Source organism: Rattus norvegicus, chromosome 9 (assembly GCF_021556685.1).
Source record: "Rattus norvegicus strain SHRSP/BbbUtx chromosome 9, alternate assembly SHRSP_T2T, whole genome shotgun sequence".
In the NCBI taxonomy this organism is placed as follows: Eukaryota; Metazoa; Chordata; class Mammalia; order Rodentia; family Muridae; genus Rattus; species Rattus norvegicus.
In genome coordinates, this window is record NC_141542.1 from 94,795,781 (window position 1) to 94,811,673 (window position 15,893).

The following is a 15,893-nucleotide window of genomic DNA, read 5'->3' on the forward strand; positions in this document are numbered from 1 at the left end:
CAAATTTAAATTTTCATCATATATATTGCTGGAATTGTGTTCGTTAGCTTTGCATGACTGTAACAAAATTCCCCGAGATAATCAAATTATAAAGGAGAAAGGTTTGCCTTGGTTTCAGTATAGGAATGTTTGGGTCAGCTGGCCTTGTTGCTTTTGTACCTGTGTTGAGTATGCTGTGATTCACGAACTCAGTAGTCAGTGTTCATCCTCACAGATCTGCTCCCATGACTTAGCCAGAGTACTAGATCCAATTCCTAAAGGTCACACCACCTTCTAAAAGGATTTTTACACACGGGCTGTTGGGGAGACATTTATTTAGACATAGGAGGGGTACAATGCAGTGTTTGATAGAGTTAATTTTTAGAATATGAACAATTTGTACAAGCACAAACCACTGGACTTAAGAATGTCAGGTAGAAGCTGGAGAGCTTATTGGTTAAGCATATTGGTTAAGAGCATTTGCTGTTCTTGTAGAGGACCTAGGTTTGCCTTCCAGCCTCCACATCAGGCAGCTAGCAACTAGCTACAAGTCAGTTGCAGGGGATCTATTACCTCCTTCCCGCTTCCATAGGTACCAAGCATGTGCGGTGCACAGGCAAATCACCCATACACAACACGAGAGAGAGAGAGAGAGAGAGAGAGAGAGAGAGAGAGAGACAGAGAGAGACAGAGAGAGACAGAGAGACCGAGAGACAGAGAGACCGAGAGACCGAGAGACCGAGAGACCGAGAGACCGAGAGACCGAGACCCATATACATGAGAGAGGGAAAGAGGGAGAGAGAGTACGTATCATATAGAGACACAGCTTCTCACTTGTGTTTTTATGGCCACGTCAAAGAAAACCCACCAGGCAAATCTGAAAACTTTCCAACAGATTTTGTTTAGAATTTATTACATTTGGGCATCACTAGGTTTGTTATAAGATGTAAAAAATAGTAATTTCCAAATATGTGTAGAAGTTAGACAACTATCTTAAAGAACGTTCAGGAAAGAATAGCATCTTCTTTTCCCAGTACTGAGGGATGAGCCTGGGGCCTCGCACACGCTTGTCAATTTGTCTACCATTGAGCAGTATTCAGAGTCTTCAGAAAGAAAAAAATAAATCTCCCATGTACCTCAGCGAGCACAATGACTGCCACAGTGAAATTTATTTGCACAGGTGTGTGTTGTACATGGTTACGATAATAACAGATGTACTTTCCTTCAGTTTAATTAGGTTTATTCATAAAAATACTATTTATGGTGTCTGTTGTCTGCCAGACAGTATGCTAGGGCTGGGAACACATGAGCCACAATGACTCCACGTTTGTCCTGTTAGAGCTTCTAGCACATATAATGGACAGATACTAAACAAACGGGGTACTGGGAATACAGCTGAGAGTGGAAGCGCCATGGAGCGAAGTTCAGTGGGTTGTCCTCAGGCTTGGCCAGAGAAGCCGCTCTGTGCAGTGGGTGAGGTTAATGCCGAGGCTCATACATAGCTGGTCCAGTACGAAGAGTAAGAGACTGTTAAGTGCTCAGTACTTAAATGGGGCATCTGTATCAACAGCCCTGTGTGCTCAGGACACATCACGGAAGAAGGAGCGGAAAGAAAGCAGGAGCCCAAGGACAGGGAGCTGGGACAGGAAATACTGTCCTGTCCTCTTGACAGGACTTGGCACTCAGGAGCTAACTGCAGCTCTGCTTATCTGCACAAGATCAGGACAGTAAGACCACCAGTATTCCAATGGGCAACACTAATCACACTCAATGGATGGGGACCCGGATCAAGCTTGAAGGCGAGAGAGGGAAGGACAGAGGTGTCTGAGGGAGTGGGAGAGGAGAGTTTGGAGTGGATATGATCAAGATTTTATATATATATATAATTATAAATATATATTTAATATACAATGTATATTATATATATATATATATATATATATATATATATATATATATCAAATAAGGCTTGCAGCATCAGAACCAGGAGTTTTTAGCTCCTTGAGACAGCATCTCACGTTGTAGCCAAGGCTGATTTCAAACTCATGGAAATCCTCCTGGCTTGGTTTCCTGGGAGCTGAATTCACAGATATGAGCCACCACACCCGGAGCAGTGGTCCCTTTAAAATCTAAATGAGACACACACACACACACACACATATCACACACACATATCACACACACACATACACACACACATGTGTGTGTATTGTACTGGTTGGTTCTGTGTCAACTTGACACAAGCTAGAGCCATCAGACAGGAAGTAGCGTCAGTTGAGGAACCGCCTCCATCCTCCATGAGGCATCCTCCAGCTGTAGGGCATTTTCTCAGTTAGTGACCAACGCAGGAGGGCCCAGGCCATGGTGGGTGGTGCCATCCCTGAGCTGGTGGTCCTGGGTTCTATAAGAAAGCAGACTGAGCAAGACAGTAAGCAGCACCCTCCATGCCTTCTGCATTGGCTCCTTTCTCCAGGTTCCAGCACTGTCTGAGTTCATGGCCTGAAGTCCTTCAATAATGAACAGTAATGTGGAAGTGTAAGCCAAATAAATGAATCCAATAAATCCTTTTCTCGACAACTTTCTTTTTGGCCATGGTGTTTTCCCCTAGCAATAAAAAAAAAACCTAATTAAGACCCTAGGCAGGTGAGTCTGGACCTTTTAGGAAAGATAGCTGAGCAAGCTAGTAAGAAGCATTCTTCCATGATTCTATTTCATATATATGAAATTTTCAAAGAATAAATAAAATTAAAAAATATATATATATAGCAAAGTGTGACAGAATCATCTGCCTATGGGAGGCGATGGGTCGGGACTGGGGATTTAGCTCAGTGGTAGAGCGGTTGCCTAGCAAGCGCAAGGCCCTGGGTTCGGTCCCCAGCTCCGAAAAAAAGAAAAAGAAAAAAAAGTTTGGAAGGAGGCGATGGGTCAGGAAATCCCGTCTAATAAAGTGTGTGAGTCCTTAAGGACTAAGGGACAGACCCGTGTGACTCTGAGGGAAGAGGGTCCTGAGCGTGGTGAACAGCGCATGCAAAGGTCCCGAGGTGGAGTGCTCTCCCCTTGTTTTAGACACAGCAAAGGGGCCAACATCAGAACAGAGTGATCTAGGAGAGTCACACAAGGCGTTGAGACTGGAACAATAGTGTGGGGATTAATAAACCCTTTAAATAATGTTTTTCAGTCTAAATTACGATGAAATAGAAACATGGGACCACTGCTCCGGGTGTGGTGGCTCATACCTGTGAATTCAGCTCCCAGGAAACCAAGCCAGGAGGATTTCCATGAGTTTGAAATCAGCCTTGGCTACAGCGTGAGATGCTGTCTCAAGGAGCTAAAAACTCCTGGTTCTGATGCTGCAAGCCTTATTGGTTACCTAGAGTGACTTGGGAAAAGGGACGCTCATTTGAATAACCATCTCCATCAAATTGGCTTGGGTGGACTCCCAACTCTCTCCTCTCACTTGAAACCCTCCCCACACCCCCCCCCAACATATGTACTTCTGTCACTTCGATTTTTGATATGATGTGTGAGGGCCCAGCCCGCTAGGCAGGGGAGTCTGGAGCTTTTAGGAAAGCTAGCTGGGCAAGCTAGTGAGAAGCATTCTTCCATGGTTTCTGCTTCCGTTCCTGCTTGGGTTCCCCCCTGAGTCCCTCAGTGACTGGTTGTGACCTCGAAGTATAAACCAAGTAAACCCTTTCATCCCCCAAGTTGCTTTTAGTCAGAGTGGTTCATCCCAGCAACAAAACTACTACACTCAACTAGAAACAAAACTACTACACAAAACTAGAACACTCAACTACTTGGAAGATGGAAGCGGAAGGATGACAAGTTCAAAACCAGCCTGAAACCGAGACTCTGCTTCAAAATAAAATGTAAAAAGAGGAATAGGGAAATCGCCCGGCATCAGGCTAGCATGTGGGAGGCCACACTACCCTTTTACATAAAATAAGACAAGGGGCCACTGTCCATCTGTCCCATTATGGGTGATGAAGCAGTGAGGCTGGTGCCTAGGGCCGAGGGAGCAGAGGAAGAACGAGGTTGCGTGGATTCTGAAAGCCATCTGAGGTGAGGCTGGCAAGGCTTCCTTATGTGGTGAGGGTGCTTGCTTCAAAGGACAGAATCTCTGCTGGGCTTTGAGGACTCGTGTGCCCCAATTCTTGGTCTCCCGTTCATAGTGCTGTTTAGAAATAGCCGTGTGGGCGTGGCCTAGCTAGAGGAAGTGGGTCTCGAAGAGGAGGGATTAGGAGTTAGAGTGCCAGTTGCGTCATCGCTCCCAGGCTCTAGGGATACCTGAGGGGATTTAAGGTGTGCAGCACCTCTCCTGGCTTTCTTTGACTCTTTGAGTTTTTATTTATTAAAACAATTATACTTGAATATATGTATTTATTTAAAAATTCTTATTTTATTAATTTAATTTTCATTTAATTATATTGTAATAAATTAATTTATCAAAACACCCTTCAATCTGTTCACATTCAAGTTTGTGAAGAAATACTGTTTTATGTAAGGCGAACGTTTTTTCTTTTCCTTAAGTCCATGTGAGTGTTGAGAGCATTTCTTTACCTATTGATTGTTTTTCTTTTTGTTTCAATAAGTTCTTAGTAAAGACAGGACAGGTCAATTTTATCACTTATTCAATAAGTACATCCCAGCACCGGTCACTGCTTTGTGTCCCTCTGTTCAGACTGGAGCTTCTTATGCTAGGGCCACTTACAACCTCCCCCACCATTTTGCCCAAGAAATGTACACAATGCTGGGTATATAGGTATACGAAATAGAATTACTAACCAATCATTAACAGATAATAAATTATAAAGAGGGGTTGGGGATTTAACTCAGTGATAGAGCGTTTGCTTAGCAAGCACAAGGCCCTGAGTTTGGTCCCCAGCTCTGAAAAAAAGAAAAAGAAAAAAATAAATTATTAAGAATTACATTTTAAAACAATTATCCAGACTATGTATTGGTTTGCCATTTACTAGAGTCAAAAGCAAATTTGCATATTAATGATATTGATGTTTATTTAGTTTTAGATAAAGAATTAAGGTTTAATTAAATATTAGCTATTTCAGGGCATAGAGCATCTTCCACCTTTTTTTCCCCCCAGAATTGATTACTGCTTGATTGCATCACAATGCTGAGAATGCCATTTTTCATAAATACGTAATACAAAATCGAAGAAAGTGTGTTTAGGACCATTTCAAAACTTGTTGGAAAGTCTGCCAAATGCCAATGTCATCCAGTGCCCAAAGTCATTTAATTTTTTGAAAATTTTTATAATATTTTTGGCTGAAGAGATGGCTCAGCAGCAGTTTAGAGCACTTGTTTGCTCTTGCTGAAAGACCCAGGTTCGAGTCCCAGCACCAACATGGTAGCTCACAGTCATCTCTGTCTCCAGTCCCTAACACCATCTTCTGGTTTTCAAGGGTACCAGAGCAACACACAAACATCACACACACACACACACACACACACACACACATACACCACATATACACACAAACTACACACACACACACACACATATATATTTGCCAGAAAAACCATACATTAAACATTCTTAAATAAAAAATAAATTTATGTGTGGATGTTTTGCCTATGTGTATGTCTGTGTACTTATATGTGTGCCTTGTGCCTGTAGAGGTCCAAAAGAGAACGCTGGATCTCCTGGAAGTGGAGTTACAGATGGTTGTCATATGGGTCCTCTGCAAGAGCAGCCCGTGCTCTTAAACATTAAGCTATCCTCTCTAGGCCCTATTTAATGGATTTTTGGGGAGGAGGATAAAGGGTTTTTGTGTGTATCCCTTGCTGTCTTGGAACTAATTCTGTAGACCAGATTAGCCTCAAGCTCAGAGATCCGCCTGCCTCTGCCTCTCCAGTGCTGGGGTTAATGGAGTGTCCCACTAAACCCCTCAAACCCAGGAAATCATCAGAAACACAAGCAGCAAGTTTTCAAAACAAAAAAATTTCAACAGAAAACAATCTAAAATGTATGAATTGAATGCTTACCTGCTAAGGAATGGTGGTAGGAAACTATTAAGTCTTTCTTTTCCATAATTAAATCATTATGTGTCTCTTGAGCAGAAAACCCAGCATGCACAGTAGAGAGAAACTCATAATGTTGGATAGCCATGGACCGGTTGAGGAGTTTTCCGGCCCTGGTTATTGTGTTGCATCGTGTGGCAGCATATGCAATTCAAAGCGCTCATGTCGTATGTTCTGAGCCAAAGCCTCTGATGTAACATGAGACTCTTCTGCTTCATCATACTTGATTTGAGTATTTTCTTTCTGCCTGTCCCGAACCCTTATTAGCATTGCCAATTTTTTCCAACCCCTACACTCAATTTTATAATCCCATTTATGGGGTAGGGATGTAACCTCCAGTTATGAAACTAGGCTTTTAAGTAATGTTTGGCAAAGAAAATTAAAAAAAAAATGTTTACGGTGCTCCCCAGAGATGATAAGAAGGTCTATTTTCACACTTTCAGTTATTGGTTAGGGTAATTATTAAAAGGCTCTCCATAAAAGAAGAGCTTCAGTGACTGGTAATCCTGTATCTTGTCATTTCTTATGCAAATCTATGAGGTGTTTGGATCCTGGAGCTTATGCCACCAACAGGTTGTTTGGTTCTGTAGCTGGTTTGTGTCAGGTGGCAGTTACTAAGAGTCATCAAGTGTCACACATACGTTAAATGGAACCATATGGAATTGGATGAAAAAGTGGGTGAGAAGCACCTCAAACTCTTGTGTTTAAGATTGCTCTAAGTCAGGCATGCTGGTGCACCCTTGTATCCAAGCACCCAGCAGGCGGAGGCAGGAGGATCTCTGAATTCACAGCCAGCCTGCTCTATATAGAAAGTTCCAGGACAGCTAGGGCTTCATAGAGAGAACCTGCCTTAACAAAACAAACAGAAAAGAAAAAAAAACAAAAAACTATACACCAGATAAGAAATGGGTTTCCTGCACTCTAATTTAGCACTCTTCAGAACAGTGTTTGGCAATCCCTGTACAGTCCCATTCTCTGTGCAGGGAATTCACACAGAACACGAAGGACTCAATCACTCACCCAGGCCCACGGGCGATTGAAGCTGAACTCTGTGGCTCTACTCCTCCTAGAGGTTTGAGGGCAGCATCCATCCCTTGCCTCTTACAGCTTCTAAAGTCGTGGTTCTTGACCCATCGGCCATGAACCCTTTGGCAACCCTCTATCTCTAAAAACAACTTTATTTTTTGATTCATTACTAAGAAAATTACAGTTATGAAGTAGCAATGAAAATAATCTTATAGTTGGGGGGGGGGTCACCACAACATGAGGAACTGTATAAAAGGGTTGCATTAGGAAGGTTGGGAACCACTGGTTTAAAGGAAAAGAGTGTAAAACAAGATCTGGACCCATGTGCATGAGCTTTCCTGGTTGAACTCTGTGTGAAAACCAGGGCAGAGGTAGGTCTAATCATAATATATTGTTAGAGACCCCAGGTCCAGCAGGAGACTGCCGGCTCACTGAGTGTACCCTGGGGAGACTGCAACCTCTTCAGAGATGCTGCATTGCAGAAATTCCAAGAACAAGGAGGGCCCACAGAGGCCAGGAAGGTCCAGGTTAGGATGGAGACACAACACATTCCATGACTGAGGGTGTAGGCTCCTGGTTTTTTACCAAGCACACTAGCAGGATGCACCGACCCTCTGGAGTACCGAATGGAAAGCAGAAGTGTCAGGGAGACTCTAGAAGATCATAGGCGAGAGAGGAAACAGATGGACCCAAGGGCCAGAAGCCATGGAGAGCAGCAGCATCAGGACCACATAGAGACAAGTGGCATAAAGATCAGTCGAGCAGAGGCCAGAAGCGGTCATTCACTCCTTACCTCCATCAGTGCATCCCTGAATCCCAATGCCATCCAGAGGGAAAGGGAAGGAGAAAGACACGTCCTGAGCTGACCATGCAGTTGCCTCAAGAAGGTCACTCCAAAGCTGAAAGAGAAATGACTGAGCTGTCAGCAGGATTAGGTTTGTACTTTTGCTACGTGAAGAGAAATGGGGAGTTGATTTAAACAAACAAAAAGGAAAGACTGAACATAAGCCACCACACCAGTCACCTGTATTTTATTTCTATTTGTTTGATGTGTGGTCCATTCATGTTGGGACCATAGAAGGAACCCCGGGGAATAAGATTGGTAGATAACATGCAATGCACACACATTAAACGAAACCCAATTGGCTTGCTCCGTGCACACATAATGAACATCACATTCCCTATGCTACTCTGTTCTGACGACTCTAAGGAGGGGAGATAGTGAAAGCCACTTTGGAAAAGAACAGTCCCTGCAAAGCTCCCAGGTCCTGGGCTCTGGGGAGGCTAGGTGCCTCATGCAGGAAGGATCCGAGTGAAGAAATGATGGGGAGGGGGGAACATATCAGAGAAATAAATCCCAACTTCCTCCATGAACCCGGACAGATGAGTCAGAGCCTCAAATCTCACTGCACGATGTCTAAGAATGATAGTTGTTTCTAATGGTCTAGCAATAACAGTATGATTAAGAGAAAAAAAACCCTTACTTTCTATAAATGCTGCAGTACTTCAGGAAATGGAATGCAGCAGACCTTGAATTTGCTTCCAAATACAATAGCAAAAATCGAGAGAAACATATTTAAGAGTACAGAGGGAATAAAAGAAATCCAGTTGGTATGGTGCAGGAAAATGATCCAGTTGGGGTGGCAGAAAAACAGGTAGGTGTTCATTAGTTTTTATAATAATTTTTAAAAAAGGTTTGTATCAGTTTATCCATTCTAGAATAAGACTCATAATTGGCATCATTCTTACAAAAATAGCACTAGTAATTCTTTCATTTTATGAAACCGTCACTAAGAATTTTAGAAGAATGGGAGAGGGGTTGGGGATTTAGCTCAGTGGTAGAGCGCTTGCCTAGCAAGCGCAAGGCCCTGGGTTCGGTCCTCAGCTCCAGGAAAAAAAAAAAGAAGAAGAATGGGAGAGAATAATGCTGAACTAGCTTTCTTGTGTTTTATTTTGCCTTGGTTTTAAGACCAGGGTATCACTATGTAGTTTTAGGCTGGCCACAAACTGACAAGATTCACTTGCCTCTGCCTCCCGAGTGCTTGGAATAAGCGCATGCGCCACCACACTTTGTCTGCTAGCTTTTCTGGCTTTGCTTATTCACCTTCCCTACCTCCTTTAAGAAGTCAGGACACTCATAGGGAGCCCATCTGTCCCCATGAAGACGTGGAGAAAGATTTGGGCTTTCAGAAAGTCTGAGGAATCCTTCTAGTCCTTTCTCTCCCAGGCGCTGCCCAGCCTGAGCTCTTCCCTGGATGCTCAGATGGTGACGTCATTGCCCCACCTCCCCCCCAATCCAGCAAGGAGGGCCTCAAGGAAAATGAAAGGGGAATAGAGAAGAAAATCAAGGCCATCCAAGAAGAAAGGAAAACAGGAGCTCAGTGTGCAGTGGCTTTAAGTACCCATTTCTTTTCTCTTCGTGGCCTGAGAAGTTTTCACTACCCAGATCTTTCCAAAAATGTAGAGATGCAAACACGCGGGAGTTGTCCATTTCCTCTTCTGGAAAAGTTGATGGATGACAATTGTCCTACTAAATCATCTAGGAGTCATTCCAGACATCCAGGTTGAAACACGAACGAGCTCCAGGCTTAGCTGTATACCGCATGTTAGTATGTTTTGTAAGATAAAGGCAAGCTCATCTGGGTGAGGATGTTCATTTTTTTTCTGCCTCTGACTGTTTTGCATGCATGGATACCTATGTACCATGTGCATGTCTAGTGCCCTCAGAGGTCACAAGAGGGCATTAGATTCCCTGAAACTGCATTGAAGGATGGTTATGAACCACCATGTAGATTTTGGGACCTGAACTCAGGTCCTTCTGCAAGAGCAAGCAGTGCTCTTAAACCTCAGAGCCATCTGTCCCCTTAACTTCACTCTGGTACACATGGACGTCTACTTTTTCCCAGACAGTGTTTGTTGAAGATATTGCCTTTGTCTGCTAAGGGTCTTGGCGCCCTTGTCAGAGGTGACTTGTTTACATTTATATATGTGGGAATTTATTTTTGGATACGGCATAGCACTGTCTTGGTTTATTAGTTTGTCTTTATGACAATACCACCTTTAGGGGATTGAACCGAGAGCTTTTAGCATGAGAGACAAACATTCTACCACCGCCACACCCTTTTGATCTCCGTAGTTCTGGAATATGTTTTGGATTCAGAACTAATTCCTGAATACTAGTCCTTTCCATCTGTACTTCCCCCAAATTTCTTAGGCTATCTGTTGACTCTTGGGATTTCGTGATGAGATTTTCCGTTTCTGTGAAAAATACAGAGATCCTTGGGGGGTTTATGATGGTTGCTTTGACAGTCTATGCCCTTTAATAAATGCAATGGAGTCTCAAAAAAAATGTAATGGAATCTCCCAAGGCAGCAGACAAGAGCTTACATCAGAAGTCTGTAGATATTTTTCCCTCAATTTTGCTGTAAAATAAAATTATTGTAGTGGAAATTTACACTGATATCTTCACTGGACCCAGTAGAAAAGATGAGACAATGGTTGCTTTACGACCATGCTCTTGCTAATAACAAGTTATTATCATAATATGTCAGTTGCTTGCTTATTATGTTATAAAGGGCATTTATATCCCCTTATCTCATGTTACTGTGGTCCAAAGCAGCATTTCCCAAAGTTATGGTCCCTCAAAAAATTAATTCCTCCCCAAAAGGGGGGGTTGATTTAACAAGCTGGGAAACATTCCAAACCCCAGCCCATAGCCTAAGCCTGATTATTAAAGGTTCTGAGCAGCAATGTGGCACAGATGTAAAAAATTAGTTCAATGTTGTATAAACCAGTGTATACTGAACATTTACAGACAGCGGCGATTATTTTTAGTAAACCTATGACTAAAGACAACAAGAGCAGGGGATTTCATTTTTATTTTTTATTTTTTGCAATGTGCCCTTCTTTTTTTTTAAATTTTTTATTAGATATATTTTTTTACTTACATTTCAAATGTTATTTCCCTTCCCGGTTTCCTGACCATAAACCCCCACGGCTCCCCTCCCCCTCCCCCATACGGGTATTCTCCCCATCCATCCCCCTTACTGCCCCCCACATATTCCCCCACCCTGGGGGTCCAACCTTGGCAGGGCCAAGGGCTTCCCCTTCCACTAGTGCCCCAACAAGGCTATTTTCTGCTACATATGCAGTTGGAGCCCTGGGTCAGTCCATGTATAGTCTTTCAGTAGTGGTTTAGTCCCTGGAAGCTCTGGTTGGTTGGCATTGTTGTTTTTATAGGGTTGCAAGAAGAGCAGGGGATTTTAAATAAATGGTTCTTAGAGACTGGATGGTAAGCTCCAGGAGGATTCAATGTGAGGCAGGACTGAGGGAGAATGGACTGAGGAGAATGGAGCTTCCCTTTTGCATCTGTTATATGCTGGAAGTGAGATCCAGAAGGCATTAGAGACCTGGATGGATTGGCAGCAAGAGAGACCAGGCAATTCCATTCCTAAATGCTTTGCTTCTTCTCTGGAAAACTCTGCACCATCCCAAAGGTTACCACGACCTTGCAAGAAAGGAGACAGAGGTTCTAGGAGAGGCTCTGTGAAGTGGGATCTGCCCAACTGCCATGATAGATGAGGATGATTTTGTAATATTTCCCTGGGACAGAAGTCAGAAATAAGTCACCTTTCATCCAGCATGCTTAATCACAACTAGTCGTTTATGCATTTTTCCCTTGGACCGTGATGTAGCCTTCTTCCTAATTTCTTTCATTTCTAACAAATGGCGTCTTCCAAAACATTGTGAGAGTTCAAACCCCTTTAAACAATGTATTATTTATCTTTCTGGCCACACAGAGTCCTTTAGAGTCATTATAATCCATCAACGGTGCATTTGCAGACTTAATAATAAGCAGATTTGGTTTTCAGGAGACTGAGGCAGCTGTAAAGGGCAAACCCATTAGGGTCTTCCATATCTATTATCAGTGCGGGGGTGAGGTACCGACTTCAGTCACCTCAGAGCTCACGGGCCAGAAGCTTCTATGATTCCGGAGGCCCCTTTTCAGAAAAGATAATTTAAATGACTATGTAAGAAAACATAGTAAATGCTCACTTAGAATCATAAAATAAAGCACCACCACAAGAAAACGTTGGAAACTGACACATTTTTTTTCTTTTTTTTTCTTTTTTTTTTTTTTTTATTAACTTGAGTATTTCTTATATACATTTCAAGTGTTATTCCCTTTCCCGGTTTCCGGACAAACATCCCCCTCCCCCCTCCCCTTCCTTATGGGTGTTCCCCTCCCAACCCTCCCCCCATTGCCGCCCTCCCCCCATAGTCTAGTTCACTGGGGGTGGAAACTGACACATTTTAAAAAGGTCCTCAAAATTCTAGAAAAACAAACGAACAAACCTGTTTACTGTCTAGTTGTCTTGTCCTCCACAACAGAACTACGTGCCTGCCAACTATTGGATGACCCAGCCATAAGACAATGATGTTTCTGTCATACTTTATACATCAAGACCAGAAGGAGTGAATACCGTTGTCTCTGGTTTGGTGCATCCAAGATGCTTCTTAGAGTCCCACGGCAAAGGCTTCCTTCCTGCCCCACCGCCCACTGTTGACCTCGTCACATTATCATGTTTGTGGAAACCACTCTCAATGAGCTAGGAGAGCTCAAGACCACTCAGGGTTTGGCTGATTTCCATTTTAGTCTTGTTTCTTCTCATTGTGTTTGCTCTTTTGTAATAATAACTTTTTGAGTTTTGGAAATTATAACATAATTACATCATTTCTTCCCTTCCTTTTTCTCCTTCCAACCCCTCCCATGTACCCCTATGCTTTCAAACTCATGACCTCTCTTTCTTTAACTGTTTTACATACACAATACACATTTAAACACACACACACACACACACACACACACACACACAGATTCCTAAATGCATGAATATAACCAGCTCACTCTGTATAATATCACCTGTATGTGTATTTTTGAGGGCTGACCACTTAGTATTGGATAACCATTTGGGAGGTTATTCACTGGAAGAGACTGTCTCTCTCACTCCCAGGATCTCTTAGTTACCTGTAGTTCTCTGTGTAGGGTTGAGGCACCCTGAGCTTCTCCCTTTTCACGTTAATAGATTTATCAGTGTCATGGCTTTTCAGGTCTGGTTTTGGTTTTGCTTATTATTAGACAAAGTCTCACTATGTAGCTTTGGCTATCCTGGAACTCACTATGTATAACAAGGTGGCCTTGAATCCACAGAGGCCCACCTGCCCCTGCCTCCCGAGTACTAGGATCAAAAGCAGTGCCACCACCACCAGCGCTCCTCTTCTAAAAAGAGATTCATTTATTATTTGTGTGTGCTGTGTGGGTTTATGTGTACCATGTGTATGGAGGAACCTGAGAAAGCCTGGTCCTCTAGAAAAGCAGTAAGTCCTCTTCATTATTGACCCATCAGCCATTCATCTATCCCTTTGCCTTCGGGAGTATGAAGGCAGGAACCAACAGGGGCCAGAAGACAGAATTTGGATTCCCTGGAGCTGGAATTACAGGGGTTGTTTGTGTACACTGGGATCCGAACTCCAATCCTCAAAACAGGGTGGCAAGCACTCTTACCCACAGAACCACCTCTCCGGCCCCGTTGCAGGGTGTGAGCTCTAAACACTCAATCTGAATTCACGGTGCTTGCTGACCAGCTTTTCTTTGTTGTCCCCGACGCTGTGGCATTATATTAAAGTTGAGTCTGGCACTCGCATTTCTCAAGGTTGGGTGCGCAAGCACGGACGGTGGTTGGATCGTAACCGGAAGCTATTTTATATCAGGGCAGCTAGCAGTAACGAGACTACGAATTGCCTCTGAACCACATAATTATCACACCAAACCAAAGCTACAGGCATCTTCATCACTGTTCTTAGTCACGGTCCGAAAATATGGTTGATGTCGTGGTTCTCAAGCCAATCAACACAGGGCTAAAAAGTGATTGATATGGAGAGAGAGAGAGAGAGAGAGAGAGAGAGAGAGAGAGAGAGAGAGAGAGAGAGAGAGAGAGCCTTCCAGAATTTGCAGCTGCAGTATCATGCCGCTATAGCTAAAGGATACATGGCTGTGGAGACGCCAAGGCCAAGGCCAGCCAGGGGCCTTTAAGCGCCATTACCTTCAGGATAAATCCACTTCTAGTTCAACTTCAAACCTCTTCCTCTAGACATAGTTCTGCTGCCAGAAGGGTCGCACTTACGTTTTGAACTCAAGGAACAGATCTGTAGAGAGACGCAGTGCCAACGCGTGGGAGGCATGCGCATTTCTGTTCCAGCTGGCCAATTTATTAAATCTAATAAAACAATTACTTGGCATTTTGTGGATCAGTGACTCTTAAATCTGGCTGGGGATTAAGTAAATCTATGTAACTTTTTAAAAATATACATTCCTTGGCCAGAAGTTCAGAAATCCTGATTCTGTGGGTCTGGAATCTTGTGTGGTAAACTTGAGTCTTTTGTGCTGCCAAAGTGAGGATCACTGATGGGGATAGAATATTAGAATATTTGGATCAATGCCTATGATCCCATGGCTCCTCAGGATAGAGCAAAGGGAGAACCTAGCAGAGAGGTTCTGACTTAGAGGAAGGGGAAACAGTGAGTGAGCTTCCCGTTCAATGGAGACTAGTCTAGTGGACTGGAAAGTGGATTGGGATTACCTCTGTGTGTGTGTGTGTGTGTGTGTGTGTGTGTGTGTGTGTGTGTGTGTGTGTGTGTGTGTGTGCGTGTGGCATATATATATTTCATTTCAGAGGCTGGTGGAATGGCTCAGTGTGTAAAGGTATCTACTGACAAATCAGACAGTCTCTGTTTCATCTATGTGGTTGTTTTAGTCAGTGTTCTATTGCTGTGAAAAGAAACCATGACCAAGGAAACTCTTACAAAGGAAAACATTTTGTTTGGGGCTGGTTTACAGTGCAGACGTTTAGTCCATTATTGTCATGGCATGAATTATGTTAGCAGTGTATAGACAAACAGGTTGCTGGAGAAGGAGATGAGAGTTCTGCATCTCGATCTATAGGTGGAAGAAGAGGACTGTGTGTCACACTACTCATAGCTTCAGCTATATGACCCCAAAGACCATCTTCAGTGACACAATCACCCCCACAAGGCCATACTTACTTGAACAAGGCCACACCTCCTAATAGTGCCACTCCCTATAGCCAAGCATTCACACACATGAGTCTACGGGGGCCATACTTATCAAACCACCACAGCGGTCAAAGGAGAGAACCAACTCTTGAAAGTGTAAGTGTCCTCTGACTTTTACATATGCACTATGGCATGTGCACCCCCCCCAACACACACCACATACAAATGTAATAAAATTTATTTACATATAAAATTTATTTATATATAAAGAATAAACTGGGCTGGAGTGATGGCTCAGTGGTTAAGAGCACTGACTTTCAGAGATCCTGAGTTCAATTCCCAGAACCATCTGTAATGGGATCAGATGCCCCCTTCTGGTGTGCCTGAAGACAGTGGCAGTGTGCTCATATACATAAAAAAGAAAGGAAAAAACTCATTTCAAGCTATTTTTTACGAAAGGTAGATTACTGACTCATGGACTGTAATGTCCATCAAGAAGTGTTGAATTGCTTAAAATAACTTGACTCTCTCTCTCTCTCTCTCTCTCTCTCTCTCCCTCTCTCTCTCTCTCTGTGTGTGTGTGTGTGTGTGTGTGTGTGAGTGTGTGTGTGTGCATGTGTGTGCACTCCTACTTGCAGGTAAGGATGTAAGCCCTCAGCTACTGCTCCAGAGATACACTGCCTCTGAATTTAGGGTCAGGAAAGATACAGGGGTAGGACTCTTCATCTGTGGCTAAGAAAAGTCACTGAGGCCCTATATGTGACTTGGGAGTCCAT